The following is a 16,385-nucleotide window of genomic DNA, read 5'->3' on the forward strand; positions in this document are numbered from 1 at the left end:
TATGTCAATTGGTGTCAAGTGCAGAAACTAAAGTAGCCCTCTCCAAATTAAGGCCACAAGCTGTGGGAGAGACTCCAATGATCGTAGAGCATAGCACTCCATTCCATAGGGAAACTTAGGAACTGTTTTCCCCAAATAGTATCGAAGAGCAGGTTTAATGGAGTATTTACCAAATCTGCAGTCTACCTGTTGTATCTGATCAGCCATGGCTGAAGCTCTATCTAAAAGCAATGCATGATAGTTCCCTATATTTAGTTTCAACGTCACCAGGAATTACAGATAGATCATAGAATTAATTTACTCTACAAGCTCACTACCAATATGCCACACACATTTAGAGTCTCTCCCATCTTTTGAACATATTGGGTTCTTTTTCAGGGAATGTCTGTCCGCAAAGGACATAAAGGCATTCAATAAGTGCTGCAACCCTATGGGAGTACAATCAAATAGTAGAAAGTCATTGGCATACAATAGCCAGCATGTTCTTAATTTGGATAATTTGGGGGAAACAAAAGATACAGGTTCCAGGTATTTAGCAATAACTGCCATGTAAAGGTTAAATATACACACTGCCAAAATGTAGCCTTGCCTGACTCCTCAATAAGACCTTATGGAGCGAGAGAATGATCCAGTATGAGTAAGTCGGACACAGACATCAGTTTCCGCATAAAGCCCCACGATCAGTCTTAAAAGACCTAACGGAATTCCCCATGTATTTCATTTTGTCCAAAGAAGATTCCGATCTACGGCATCAAAGGCAGACGACAAGTCTACCGAAGCTACATAGATTTATTCATGTTTAGCACCCCAAACCAAGTCCTGGATACACTTCAGTAAGGCTCAATTTACTGAGGCCCCCAAATTCTTCTGGAATCATGTATGACATTTCTTCAGGATAAAGGAATCAGTGGCCCACTGCTCAAGATGGGACAGCAAGATCGAACCAAAGACCTTGCTGCCCGAATAAAAAATAGCTATGGTCCTTTAGTTCAGAGGATTGGTTTTATCCCCTTGTTTAAAGATTGGAATTATGTATGTCGTAGCCCAAGAGGGTGGGAACTGTTTTGATGAATTAATGCTTTGGAACATAGAAAATAGGGTCTTGGCCCAAATTGAGGGATCTCCCTTAAACAAAACCTTTGAGAGGCCATTTGGGCCAGCTTCTCGAGATAAAGTAATCATCACTATTGCATTATGGACTTCGTCTGATCCTTCTTGTCCAGCTAACTATCGCCCAATTTCCATTACTTCCTTTCTTGGCAAACTCCTGGAAACGTTGGCCATCTCTCAGCTTAACCTTCATTCCAATTCTGTTGGCTGTCTCCATGACCACCAGTCTGGCTTCAGAGCTGCCAGAAGCCCGGAAACTGCTCTCCTAAAAATCCGTGAAGATCTGCTCACCAACCTTGACTCTAATATTCCCTCTGTCGTCATCCTCCTCGATCTCTCTTCAGCCTTTGACACGGTCAACTATACCATCCTGCTCAACCGTCTCTGTGAAAACCTGGGTATCACTGATCAGGCTCTGGCTTGGCTGACCTCTTTGCTCTCAGATCGACCCTCCCAGGTCCAACTTGGGTCCTTCCTTTCATCTATCTTCCTCTCTACCTGTGGTGTTCCCCAGGGGTCTAACCTCTCGCCCTGGCTTTTCAACCAATACCTGGCAACTCGTGCCCACTGCATTGCCATTTTCTGCTCAAATTACCAGTGCTACGCTGACGACACTCAAATCATTTTCAGGCTGCCCTCTGCCACCTCCTCTCCCTCTCTCATCTCTGATTGCCTAACTGCCATTCAAGGTTGGTGTGCCGCCAATGATCTTTGTCTGAATGCCAGCAAGACGGTGATCCACCTCATTGGCACACCTTCACCATCCTTTCCCCTCACTCTCTGGCCGGCCTCTCTTGGCCCTCCTCCTACCCCCACCTGCAAGGCTAAGAACCTCGGGGTCATCTTTGACTCCACCCTTTCCTTCTCCGCCCACATCTCTAAGGTCTCTAAAAAGTCAAATTTCCGACTGCACCTCCTCAGAGGTACTCTGCCTTTCCTCTCCTTCCCCCAGAAGCTCATGGTATCTCAAGCCCTGGTTCTCTCTAGCTTGGACTATTTTAACAGCCTCTATCTAAATCTACCTGCCTCTACTCTCCGCCCTCTGCAACTAATCCAGAACAGGACTGCGAGACTTGTCCTTGGCCTGAAGGTCTGGGATCATATCTCTCCAGCTCTGAAATCTCTCCACTGGCTCCCAGTGGATGCAAGGATTAAATTCAAAACCCTCTGCATTGTCCACAAGGCTTTCTGGGGCCTGGGTCCAAAATACCTTCAGCTATCCCTCCGCAAATACCTCCCCTCTCGAGCTCTTCACTCCTCTACCTCCAACTCACTCAGGGTCAGTCGTTTTTCTAAGAAACGAGCTGGGGGTAGATCTCTGTCTTCGGCTGGGGCCTACCTCTGGAACAGCCTCCCTGCCACTCTAAGACTTGAGGAAAACCATCTCCTGTTCCGGAAGCACCTCAAGACCTTCCTCTTTTCTTATGCCTTCGCTCCCCCTCTCCCCTGCTTATCCGTTCTCTCTTGGCACCATGCACCTGGCCACCCTCTGTCTTTTGGGCCTAGGTACCTGCTCATCCTGCCACCCTCCCGCACTGCCTCCGGGCCACCCCTTGCACTGGGGTCTGTATCTGTACCCATACAGCCCCCCCTTTTTCTTCCTGCACTTATCAGACCTACCCAGTCTGCTGCCTTAAACCTAGCACTTGCAAATTGCTGTCTGCATTACCACTGTTTGTTGCCTTTATTATTTATTTATTATTATTTATCTGTTTCTCCTCTGCTTTGCACTTTCCACCTCTCCCCCCTTCCATGCACTTTTCCCCTCTCCCATGCACTTGCACGTTCTCAATTTCACTGGGCCTAGTAAGATCGCAGTTTTGTTCTCCCCTGTTCCCCTCCCTTGCCTTGTCACTCTCTGAAACACTTGTGTACGAGCGCGATGGAAATAAAATATCAATCAATCAAACAATCAATCAATCAATCACCAAAGGTTGAGAATGGGCAATTAGCTCTAGTCTAATTTCTCGGCGTACTTTAGACCCTTCTATACGGGTGTATAGATGATTACAATGTTCCACCCATGCTGATTCTGAGACCACATTAATTAATGATTCTGACATAGGTGCATCATTATTATTCATAAGAGACCAGAATACTCTGCAATTCCTATTAGTTTGTGCTTCTAATAGACCTTTCACCATGGTAACCCTTACTTCAGATGAAAGGTCAACCCTATTCATTGCAGCTCTCAGAGAATGCCTCATCGCTCTATGTTGAAGTACGACCAAATTACAATAGGTATGGAAATTAACTGTCTTTTGTTAAGTCATCATTTTTCGCCCCTTCCCTTTGTTAAATGTAAGAAGGGAATCGATAACATTTCCACATATTTTAAAGAAAATGTTTCTAGCTCACAGACATCAGATGTGCTGGCTATACAGTGGTGTAAACATTCATTTAAACAAATTATATTTTGATCATTCCACTTTAATGTATTTCCTACGGCATTCACATTAAAATGAGTACATTCTATCACAAGTTCCTCAGGTTTACCCACCATCACATCAAACTGGCCCTCAACAGAGAGTGATCACTGTTTTTAGATGGAAGTATATTAATATCCAGACAATTGGACAGCAATCAGTTATCCACAAAAATGTAATCTATTATTGATTGATGGGTTCCATTAGACCATGTTGGAGTTATGGCAATACGGTATCTTTTTTGGACGAACACACTGCAGCAAACAATTGGGAACCAGAGGAACGGAGGACCCGAAGCATTCACCCTTACTAGTTAATTTATCTAGTTATATTCCAAATCCCACAGAAGAGACAGTATTGAATCGTGGTTTAGGTTTTGTACCGACCACACATTATGATAAGTTTCAAACGAGGATTGAAATTGAACAACTATTCCGAAAAATTCATCTGAAACAGTTCTTCATGGACAAAGACTTTGATAAAACAATGAATGAAAGTGGCTTACACAATAAATCTGTTTTTGATCCACCTGTTGCAAATTACACACCGGAGGCAGTGGTATTCACCAAAAGGGTATGGCACGACCTCCATGGTTTAGAAAAAGTTATTAGTCCCTCCAAGTTTCAGAATTTGAGCAATGCAGAAAGACAAGCAATCAATAGTTTGGCCAAGAGTTCCAATATTATCATACGAAAAGCTGATAAAGGTGGTGCTGTGGTAATTCAAGACCGAGAGGCGTATATTAGCGACTGCAAATGACAAATAGATGATATTTCATTCTATCAGAAGATAGTAGAAGACCCGACTGAAAAATTGTCCATTCTCATCAGCGATAAAATTGATAAGGCATTTGAAAAGGAAGGGATTTGTAAGCAAGAACACGAGTACTTGGTCGTCTCGAGACCTACCGTTCCGAAATTGTATACATTACCTAAAATTCACAAATCCTTGTTTAAACCTCCAGGACGTCCTATTGTGTCTGGGACAGGTTCACTGTTGGAACCGTTTGCAAAATTTGCTGACAAATTTCTTAAACCATTTGTCCTGAGCATGTTCTCATACATACACGACGGAAGTCATTAATTGCATTGAGAATATGAGTTTTGATCCTAAAACTCAATTGTTAGCCAGTTTGGATGTAGCAGCACTCTACACTTGTATACCACAGCGTGATACACTGGCAGTGTTAGAAGATGTACTAGTTGCCAAAAGAAATACCGGGGTGACTCCGAACAGCTTCATTCTATGGTGTGCCGAAATGGCTTTAACAGAGAACTACTTTTTTTTAAACAAAGAATTATACCATTAGATTCATTGAACTGCCATGGGTTCTCCAGTAGCTCCAACGGCAGCCAATTTGCATGTTGACCACTTTGAGGTACAGCATATTTATCAAACTACCAATCCATTTTTTTCCAAAATTGCTTTATGGCGTAGATTTAGATGGGGTGGAGCAGTCAGTTCCTTTCTCGAGTTCTTTGAATGGATTAACCAACTGAATCAGCATTTGATGTTTACGTCTACTCATAGCACTGAACAAATAGACTTTTTGGACATTAAGATCTGGGTCGACACCAATGAAAAAATACTGAAAGTCAATCCCTTTCACAAACTGACCGATAAGAATGCCCTTTTGAGCTTTGACAGGTTTCACCCCAGACATACACGGCAGAACTTACCTTTTGGACAGTTTCTTTGTTTAAAATGGAATAGTATGCTGAATTCAACTTTTCAGGAGGAAGCTAAACAACTGAAAAAGAAATTATTGGCAAGGAGTTATCCAAAGAAAATTGTAAAAAGACCATACAAGAGATCTACCAATAATAACCGGGAAGCCTTGTTAGAGTATCGACCGAAGAATCAGTCTGATATAGTGTTTGTCAGCACTTTCAATTAGAAATCTAATGGAGTGACTAAAATCATCAAGAAGAATTGGCACATTCTAACAGGGGGTGAGTACTCATTAGAATTCCCTATGTGTGCATATAAGAGGGCACCGAACCTGAAGGAGCTGTTAACCAAAAATGATATTGCCTTAAAAACTGGAGAACAGATGAGTATCACACAAAACTGGGGGTTACCCACAGTAGTAGGTCATGCCCTATGTGGAAAATGCATTAATTGCAAATCCACTAAGAGAACAAAGGAGGTTGATCTGGGACTCTCTATACTTTGGCAACAAACCCGATATACCAATTGCAATTCCACACATGTAATATATGCAGTGTGGTGTCAATGCCCGAAAATATACATAGGCATGACTGAGCGTAAAATCAGCATACGAATAGGGGAGAATAGGTGCTGCATCCGAAAACAAAATTTCTTTGCCCCTTTGGCAAGTCATTTTTCCATAATGGAACATGATGTGGAAGGATTGAAATGGACAGTCTTGTGGCAATTGGAAAGGACCAACAATAGCGAGGTTGACTCCAAGAAGTTGCTATGTAAAGAACAATGGCTTATTTTTTTAACAGGTTCTGCAATCAAAGGGTTGAACGAACAGGTGAATTGGAAACATTAGCAGTACAGTTAATTTTTGGAATGTTTTTGGATATGTTTTGCTTACTGTGTTTCCTCCAAGGAATGTTGTGGCAGTGATTGCAAAATTGCGTCTAGGATTCAAAACTCTTCTATTTTTGCAAGGCGGATGCCAGAAAATAATGATTACCGGATAGTTGCTTTTGGTAATGAAGGTAGAAGTGATTGAAGTGGTGACAGGATGAATGGCCACTTAATACAACTCTGCTAGTACTGTGGAGCGATCCAGTGGACTTCCTTAGAACCCATGAACGTGTGTTATGGCACATTGATCACAGGACTGGGTAGCAGTGTATTTAGTCATGTGTGAAGGCTCACTTAGAGAACGCAGAGTCACGGAAGTGCTGGTTCACCAACAGCGGACGTAAGGATTTGAGTTTGGCAAGTGATGAGGGCACGGTGAGTGATTCAACCAGGATTCTTGCTCTGGAGAGTTTTGACGGAATGATTGGATAAGGAAATAACAGGTCCTTTGATTTAAAAGGGGTCTAAACTGCATTTTATTTAACTTTTTAGGCATTGGTAGTGTTAGAACTGTAGCGCTCCAAGAAACGAGGACCGCAGGGATAAAGATACAGGGTCAAATTGACTAATTCTTCTAACTTCGTACACCTGGCTGAATCCAGGCACCCGTTGACACTACCAGCAACCATATTAAGGTGAATAAAGGCTCATTTTCGGAAGAACAGTATAGTGTACTAATGAGGAAGTAATATGAACATTACGTGCTAGAAAGAGATAAGAGGCATTGTGAAGCCATAGATTATCTTTATCAGAACAACACTGATGGCTTCATCTATGAACTCAGATGTTGAAATAAGAAGTGAGAATCAAGATTAGTTGTAACTAGAGAAGTAATGTCAATATATATGACAAGATGAATGGTGTACTCCTGAAAATACTCACCCTTTTTGTGTTTTCTCTCACCTTGGTGTTTTCAAATGTCGAGTGGTCTGAGATAGTTGTTGTGAATCTCCTCTATATCCGTGGTCAAGATACTAGGTTGACTTGCAGTACACGGTAAGCCTTGGATTGGTAGATAGATGAACCTTTTAAGCAGAACAACAGTAACATATGTCATCTGACTGTTGTTTCCTGTCTTTTTTCCTTTTCTCCTAGGTCCGACTTTGTGTCAGGCAAACGTTAGAGTTTACTGACGTAGCAGTGCTTCTACTATAGGTTGAGAGGTCCACATCCACCCTATCAATGTGATAGATGTAAGAAGGGTACAGATGGTCCCCCTAATGAAGTTCAGAAGATTTGGTAGATACAATGTATTGTTGAACGAAACATGTTGGGTTTTAGATATGAGGTATTGTAATGAGTAAACAATACAATAGAATAACACATTTAGTTGGTATAAATCCCTTGGTAGCTATAACACGGATGATTTCTAGCCACTGACTGAGGCTCATGAGGTATTCTGGAAGGAAGGGAACCGCAGACGCTACTGACCACTCTGTTACTTTATGCATTATTGATTGGGTGTTCATAAAGGCGCTCTATATCATATAGTTTTGTATAGGCAGGGTGATAGAGGGTGGTGCACATAATTATTTCTGTGCACCCATGATGACACATGTTTTCTAAATGAATGCTTACACTATTTCTACTTTTTTGTACTCTGTTTTAGAATTGTGTATTATACTTGTTTTATAAGTGTACTAGGTTTTATACATTTTTGTACCTAGGTGTATGTTCTTGATGAATGTGTGATTTAATTGTGATTATTAATAAAATTGAAACATATTTTTGTTGTGACTGATTTGTATCGACACGGTACCTATTTGGTCCATGAGCCAATTTGTTGTGACCTATATGGCAAAAAGGTAAAGATAGGTTGACGTTTCTGATCCTATGGTTAGTGATTGTCCTTAGCTGCATGTAAGGAGCGGGATCTAAACGTCAGTAATTAGCAATCTTGGTCTCTCCTTGGTTGTTGTGGTGGAGTTATGGCAACCCCTGGGCTCGAAATATAATTTAAAGGTGCCATTCCTAAGCCAATCAACCCTTCCTCCATACATGGCCATTCTTAAGTTTAGTAGCACAGTGATCGGTAGGCATGGCAGTAGCTCACACATCGATCTTAAGGCAGTCTGCATTTAAATCCCCTGCCAGTAGCAGATGACCCTGGGGAACAAATTGATCCAATTATTTGTATAACCCAGAAGCCAATTCAAGGATTCCCCTACATCTAGGATCCCATCGTCCAGTATACATTGAGAATTAGCAAGTCTGCGTCAGATTTATCCATAGATGCAAGATACCTGAACTGGAGTGATCGGTACCCACCATTTCAAGAGTTTTGCTTGATTTAATCATGGGTAATAAAGCAGCTGATGGACATCCTACTAGACCTCACTAGGCCGGCTGAGTAGATATTACAAAACCATTGATTATCGGGGAACGTAGACACCATATATCCTGCAATGTGACTATCATCTAAGACTGAAGCAGATTACCTAAAACAGGATTGGAAAAAAGATGTACATGCCCCGCGAATTCAACGAAAGAATGATAATTGACAATTAGGAGTCATATTATTGCATTCTTTAGATCCAGTGTTAAAGGTGCGTCACATTCAGCAACCAAGACCAGTCTAGAGTTGCCTCAGAGAGCTTCATTTTTCCCCTCAGGCAATCAATCTCCCCAGACATTTCACGGTTAATATCTTGACCCTTTGCAGTGTTACTCAACAGTAAAGATCCTTGGATTTGTGTAAGGTCATACCCAAAAACCCTCAAGTTATCTCTCTCTTTCAACATAGCACTAACAACTAAACCTGATATGAAATACACCACAGAGCAATCTGTTTTTGATCGTCTGGAAAATAGTCCCTCTGTATGTTCCTTGAAGAGATACCTGGAAAGCTTGGAATCTCAGAGAGCATACACAAGATTGCGGTGTGCCTAAGGACTACAGAACTATTGTCAGGTAAGGCGTTTTTGATCAATATTGCATTTGGACAATCTCGAATTTTCTGTCCCATATGATTTAATCTTAAAGGTAAATAAGAGGGACCTAAACCAATTTCATCTCCGTTAGTAAAGAGATGTACAGGACCTAGTGGAGCTCCCTCCAATGATGTCCCTTCATAACCATCATCATGGGTATAGAGTCCACCAGGGATAGCTATAGCTATATATTTATATCAAATCTATATCTCTAGTACCCACACTAACAGCATCTCGATTAGGAATCTCTTTATGGCATAATAAACCACCTTGGGTAACATGCAAGGAACAGACACCCCCGAGCAGTGTGACACTGTTTCCCTCACCTCTTGGTTACCCAGATCTAAAGTAGGCAACCTTTTTAAAGAAACTCCAGAGGTGGGAGCCAGACCCACATCTGTTGGGACCCTCCCAGTGCCCTCAGATCGATTCCCATCGAGGGATGCATGATCAATGAAGAGAGTGCCACAAGGGAAAACATCCACAGTTGTCACAGATAGTGAAGCAGCTTCAGTTTGAAGGTTGCATGACACAAACTTCATTCAGAGAAATGATGGTGGTAGGTCTCAAATCAGTCATAAGGGAGAGTTCTGGTTTTGAGAGTGGTTGTGCAAATAAATTATGAAAGAAGTTTTTTGCTGAAAGTTTTTTCTTCTTGAGTATTGATTTTTTTTTGGTTTTCTTTAAAAGCACACTCCTGCTAGCTCTCTTAGGCAGAGCTGGTGTGGTTAGAGCCTGAGATGACTCAAAATTATCTTCTGAGCCTTCTTCCATTGTTGGTGAATCAATATGAATAGTTTTGTTCTGTGGGATTGTCTCCGTCATCTGGGTCATTATATAAGGTTTCACATGACCCAAATCTGCCAAAATGGTCTCTTTTTGACAAGCAGTGTTGTTTGAATCTAGATCAATTAGGATAGGTTGCTGAACTTTTATTGATCCAACTCCTACACCCCTGGGATTTACTAGGGACCTCGGTATGTCCCAGGCCTTTACAGACCGCGGCCCTATAGGATCCTGTGTGGCCATATATAGTTTTATGTTCTCAAATTTAAAGAGCAAAGACTTCAAAAGGATGGAGCTCTATTTCACTTCAGTCTGTATTGTTTCATAAGGGAGACCAGAATACAAGTAGTAGGTCCCACAGTGGGAAGGAGGAACAGCGTCTCGACTGAGGAAACTCTGGGGAAGACGATATCAGTGATAAAGATGAATCAAAGTCAGGGCCATACCTATTATCCATAGGTGAAGGTTTGTCATCCATTGTTTCTCCACTTCTTGGTTACAACTATCTTTTTACATTTCCTATGTTTGGTGCCTTTAACAAATGGTGCTGCAGAGGCCCAGTATGACTGGTGATACAAGTATATTCTCCTCAGATTTAATGATTTGTTCTCTATGTACTATAAGTTGAATAGGTACTGTTAGTTTTTCAAATCGTGTCAGAATTATAGTCATACAGGAACATCTTCTTGTTTTATATTAGGTGCTTGCCCCATTTTTGTTCCCGGGCCATTTTGAGCGCCTCTCTGTTTATACTATTTTATATTGTCATCCATGCTGTCATCAGAAAGAAGTTGAGAAGTCACCTTGGACCTACATGACATTCATTCATTGTCTGAATGTTTGCTCCCTCTTTCACTCTTGTTTCACACACATCATTAACTACCATCGAGCCAAAGGGTGGATAAGATGTACTGTTCCCAGATGGTCTGAACAAGGGAGTATTCTAACCTTTTTCACCATTCGGGGATAGTAGGAAGTGATTACCTTTGATTTTCTTCGGTTTGAACACAGAGTGGTATCCGCTGTCTATTTCACACATGTTTGAACTGAATCATTTCCCTTCCTATTCGATATCATTTAAGAGGAGATAAGGCACTCAGCACAAACACTGCACACCGGTCGCACAAACCATGTTTGCAGTGTTGGTCCCTAGAGCTAGAATTCAAACCAAATAAGTTCAGCAGATACGTCACAGTGGCTCAGAGCAATAACTTGCAACACTCACCATGGGATCTCCGCTGTTAGACAAGAATTGATGTAGTAACTCTTTGGGAGACTACGCAACACTTGTCCTCTTGGTATTAGGTAACCCTCCTTTTGGTATTGGCCTGTACTATACAAGTTGGCAGTGTGACTGAGCAGCCAGGCTTAGCTCAAGAGGTGTAAATGTGAGCTGTAGCAATGAAATTCGCAAATACAAGTAATCAAGAAACACTTACACTCAAGGTTTTAGTTAAAAATATTTATCTATTTAACAGCAGTTTATAAATAAGCATTCTTTAAAAAGGGCAATATATGTAACAATCAAATATACTTTAAAATACTTTCCCAGGATGAACACAAAGCTAGTAGATACTCTTTAGAGATGCTTTTTAGACACTCATTTGAGATGCTTTTTACACACTTCCTGCACCCTGAGGTGACTTCACTAACTAGGACAGTAATGGCATTTATATATCACTAGTACAGTTTGTTGATTCTGAGGTTTGCAGAAAGGAAAGGTTAAGGGAAGGAAAAAGGTCAAACAGGTACTCAGGGCATGTGAGCACTTACATCTTCCAACGAAGTCTAGACACAAACCTTTTCCAGCAATACTAGTTAAAAACCAAGTGATCACCCCTGAAGGACAGTATATATCAAAGTCAAATGGACTAGAAGAGTCTGCAGGGAGCCAGGACAGCCAACGTCAATTGGAGTAGTCTATGGAGCTGAAGCACTTCTTAGATAGCAAAGTCTTGCACAAAGTTAGAGAGTTTGTTTGAAGAAAAATCACTGTAGGGTCACAAGCTGTTACACTTGTGAAGGGTAGAGCTGAAATCAAATCTAGCAAAGTAGCTACTGCAAGTCTCAACTGAGAAGAGCAAAGCAACAGAGGCTGAGGTAACATAACTGTTCCTGTGGTTAGAAGAAGATCCTGGGTTCCTGGGGCTCAGTCATGTGGACAAGAGGGAGGATGTCTGGAGGACTCCTGCGGCAGAAATTCGGAGGTCGGCGGCAGCTAAGGGTTCTTTTCCGATCAGCGTCACTTTGCGGTTTCAGCGTTCGGTAAACAGCACCACCGCAGAGCTTGGATACAGGTTGGGCTTCCTTCGCTTCTTAAGTCCTGCACTCTGGTGAGGGCACTCAAGCTCTGGCCATCCTGCTTCTGGAGGGTCCTTGGGAGTCTCCTGGAGCTTCTGGCCAGATCACAGACCTTGCACTCAACTACGGAATTCTCGACACCTGGCACCCGGTTCCTGCAGAAGCAAAGTAGTACAGCCAGTCGGGGAAGATGGTCCAGTGGAGTTCGTCTCGGGGTTAGTTGGTCCCACTAACCCAAGGGAAGAAATCATCCCGGAGCTTCTCTTGTCGATCAGAAAAAGGAGTTTCAGCACAGCAGCAGGGTTTCACCTGACAATTCAAAGGTTCAGGTGGATGCAGCAAGCTTCATTCATGTTTTCTTCGTTGGGTTGTTCTTCCCAGTGGTCGACTCTGTCTTCAGTCCCAAAACCCTCGCATTTTAAGCAGGTTTCTCCCATTCATGCACAGCCTAGCTGTCACTCAAGCAGCAGGGTGGCTGTCAGCCAGCCAAGTAGGACTGGGTGCATTCAGGTTTTCCTAAAGAGAAAGGACAGGGGAGTTTCGGGAACCTCCCTCACTTCCTGCCCTTCCAGACACATTGGAGCCAAAGGCGGGTTTCAGTACTGATGCCAGTCAAAGGCAAAATGAACAAAGCGCTCAAACCTGACTTTACATGCAGAGTAATACCCAAGAAAGACCTCACAACTGGAAAATGGTGAAAAAAGAAGGCAGGGGTCATTTTGACAAAATGGTCACCCATGGGTGCTATACTAAAGCTGAGAATTCAGCCTGCGGTAAAAAAAAGCACAATGGTAAGAAAATTAAACCACTGCCACCAGCCATTTAAAGTAGTGAGGGTAACATACAAAATGTTACATGAGTAGGTAGGATCAGGGGATACTAAGTAACCCCCAGAAGTCCACATAAGATGGTGTGCGCTGGACCTACAAAGAGAAAAGGTAAGTAAAAACAATTTCACTTTATTATTCTTGGGAACAACAATTCACACACGAAAAGGTATTTAAACCTTATGAGGAATCTAAAGAATTTCTCTGTGACACTGCACTGAAGGTGCTGTGTGTCACCACACACAAAGTCGGTGCCTATGGAGTTTGTCAGACTCCAAAAACAAAGGAAACATCTAATTCAAATCAGGTATAACAAAACACGAGAGAGTGAAAAGAATGGCTCACTCACTCCAGTGTTAAAATTAAAAAGTCCTAAAGTCCAGCAAAAGTGCTGGGGGTCTCTAGGTTGAAGGAAATTAACACAGAAATGAGAATTCTCCCTAACATCCGCCAACTCTGAGATTCCACGTTTAATAGCCATAGTCCCAGCAGCCCCAAGCAGACCACTGAGAATATTTTCTCTGCCACCTCTGCACCGCGCAACACGCTCAGACTGCCAATATAGAGGTTCTCACACTGGTTGCTGCTGCAAAGCTTAACCTTCAAACAATAGGGATAGAAGAAACACTCTGCTCCAGCCACTGCAGATGTTAAGGTGTGCGTCCTGTGGATGCTGCGTACCTGAGCTCTCATGAGACGTGCACAATGGAGTACCCAGACTGTTTGGTACATTGGCAGGATAATGGAAGGCAATGCAAATAACCAGCCACAATTCTGCCCTGAAGACACAGGGTTGAAAGGGGACCAGCTCCTGACATCACGGAAGGACTCTCCCCAGTTGTTTGACGTGACGCGAGAACAGTGCAAGCACTGGCAGGGAAGGTCGGCAGCTGTTGGTATGCTGGGAAGGATATGAAGAGCAGTCCAGTCTGCTGTGTAGGAGGCGGAAATGTCCACAGAGCACTGATACCCAAGCAAGGCAGGAAGCAGGCGAGGCAGAACGGAGAGGAGAGGAACTCCAAAGTAATGCAGGCAGCCAGACCAGAGAATAAAAGTACTGGCTAAGCAGGAACAGGACCCAGCCAAACCAAGGGAACCAGCAAGGCAAGAACCCCAAGGGCAAGAGACAGGAAACCCAGGAACAAGGAACCTGGAAGGGGAACTGGAGCAGGGCCCAAGGAGTAGGGACGAAGGAGACGAGGAGGGGAAAGGAACACGGACCGGACAACTGAGCCTCAAGGAAGGCAAGGTTCAGAGAACGAAGGAGCAAGGAACACAGAAATCAGATAAGCCAAGTTTCAGGAGCGAAGCCGAGGGTCAGGAACCAAACCGCATTGAAACAAAATTGATTCCAGATCCGACCTCTAGATAAGGAACTTGACATGAAACCAAGGCCTGGCATGCAATCCGCACCCGTACCGAACGGGATGTCGTCCCGCAAGACGGGGAGCACAAAACAACGCATCTCCCCCAGATGCAAAACCGTGGGTACAGTCGCCAGGCCTGGGTTCACTGCTAAGGACCCCACTGCCTCCCAACCCAGGTAGGTGTCATATCACTTTGGCCCCTCCCGGAAAGACCAGGGGCCCCCGGCTTCCAAGGATTATGGAGATAGAATTCCTGTACCAAGAGAGGGGCATGCACATTCCCCCCAGGTTCCCAGGTGTGATCACAAGCAGGATAGCCCTAACAATCCACCAAAAAAAATTGGAGCTTACCCCGAAAGAAACAGGAATCACATATTTCATACACCTCGAATTCCGGAGTACCCTCAAGGTCTATGGCAGCGGGACGGGAGCAAGAGCGTCCGTAAGGATCGGACAGGCAGGCTTTCAACAAAGAGACATGAAAAACAGGATGAACCCGCCAAGACAAGGGTAAACGTACCTTGAACGCCACTGGAGACACTTGTCTTGTTATCCAAAAATGCCCAAGAATCTGGGGAGCAAGTTTCATGGGCAGGTTGCGGGCAGGTACATTTTTGGAGGAAAGCCACACCAAATCCCCAACCTGAAATGCAGGCTGGAGACTCTGTCTTCTGTCTGCCTGCGTTTTCATGCTCTTGTGTGCCTTAGCAAGGGTACCAGCTGCTCGGGGATGTAGTTCTTGGATGTCAGCGACCAGACGATCAGCTGAGGGAACAGCGCTAGGCAGGACAGGACGAAATGGTAGCAATTTGGGATGTGGACCAGAAGAACAGAGAAAAGGGATTAGTCCAGTAGCGGTATGTACAGAGTTGTTATATGCCACTTCGGCCAAGTCCAGATGCGTCACCCAGTTGATTTGAGAAGCATTAGTGAAACAGCGTAGGTACTGCTCCAGGGTCTGATTTGTTTGCTCGGTCTGTCCATTGGTATGTGGGTGGTGGCCAGAACTGAGAGCCCGATGGATAGCAGGGTGACAACAAAGCTGGCTCCAGAAGGAGGAGATGAACTGAGACCCGCGGTCTGAGATGATCTTTTCGTGTAGCCCATGCAAGCGAAAGATGTTATGCAGAAATGCTTGTGCCATCTGAACCGCGGAAGGAATCTTTGTAAAGGGAATTAAATGGGCCAATTTCGTGAAACTATCAATGACCACCATGTGGAGGTGTAACCTTCGGATGGCGGAAGTTCAACAATGAAATCTGTGGCGATGGTGTGCCAGGGATAAGGCAGTGTTTCGGTAGGTTGCAGAAGACCAAGAGGCTTCATACGTGGAATCTTGACTTGAGCACAGGTGGGACAGAACTCCACATACCGTTTGGTTTTATTGGCCCAACCCGGCCACCCGAACTGTCTGGCAATCAGTTCTTGGATGGAAGGGATGCCGCGGTGCCCCCCGATCTTGGAGTCATGGAGTCCCTGCAGTATCACAATACGGAGGTGTTCAGTGGGAATGTACAGTGTGTTATGGAAATAGAGCAGGCCGTTGTTCTCTTTTACTTGGGGACGCTTCAACAGTATCTTCCAACTTGGGTCTGCTAGGGTCTCTTGTGCGACGGAACGCATGTAGGGTGAGAGTACCAGCAGAAAATGTTTCGGAGCAATCAAAGCAAGATCCCGACAGTCTTGCTTGACGTCGTCATCTAAAGAATGAGACAGGGCATCGGCTTTCAGATTTTGTTTGTTAGGGATGTAGGTGATGTTGAAGTCATGGTGAGAGAAGAAAAAGGCCCAGCGGGCCTGGCGGGAGGTTCAGCACTGAAGGGAACATAGACATTGCAGATTACGATGGTCAGTGCAGACTTCCACAGGAAACTGTCCCCCCAGAAGGTGGTGTTGCGATTCTTCAAAGGCAGTTTATATGGCCAGAAAGGCCTTTTCGATGACCAGATAGTTCCATTCACTGGGTGTGAGCTTCCGGAAATATTATGCCACAGGGAATCCCATCCCTGACTCTGGGTCACCCAGTAACAGAACTGATCCGACAGCAAAGTCTGATGCATCAGCCTCCATGATGAA

This window comes from Ambystoma mexicanum, chromosome 6p, assembly GCF_040938575.1.
Source record: "Ambystoma mexicanum isolate Mex_15411 chromosome 6p, UKY_AmexF1_1, whole genome shotgun sequence".
NCBI lineage: Eukaryota > Metazoa > Chordata > Amphibia > Caudata > Ambystomatidae > Ambystoma > Ambystoma mexicanum.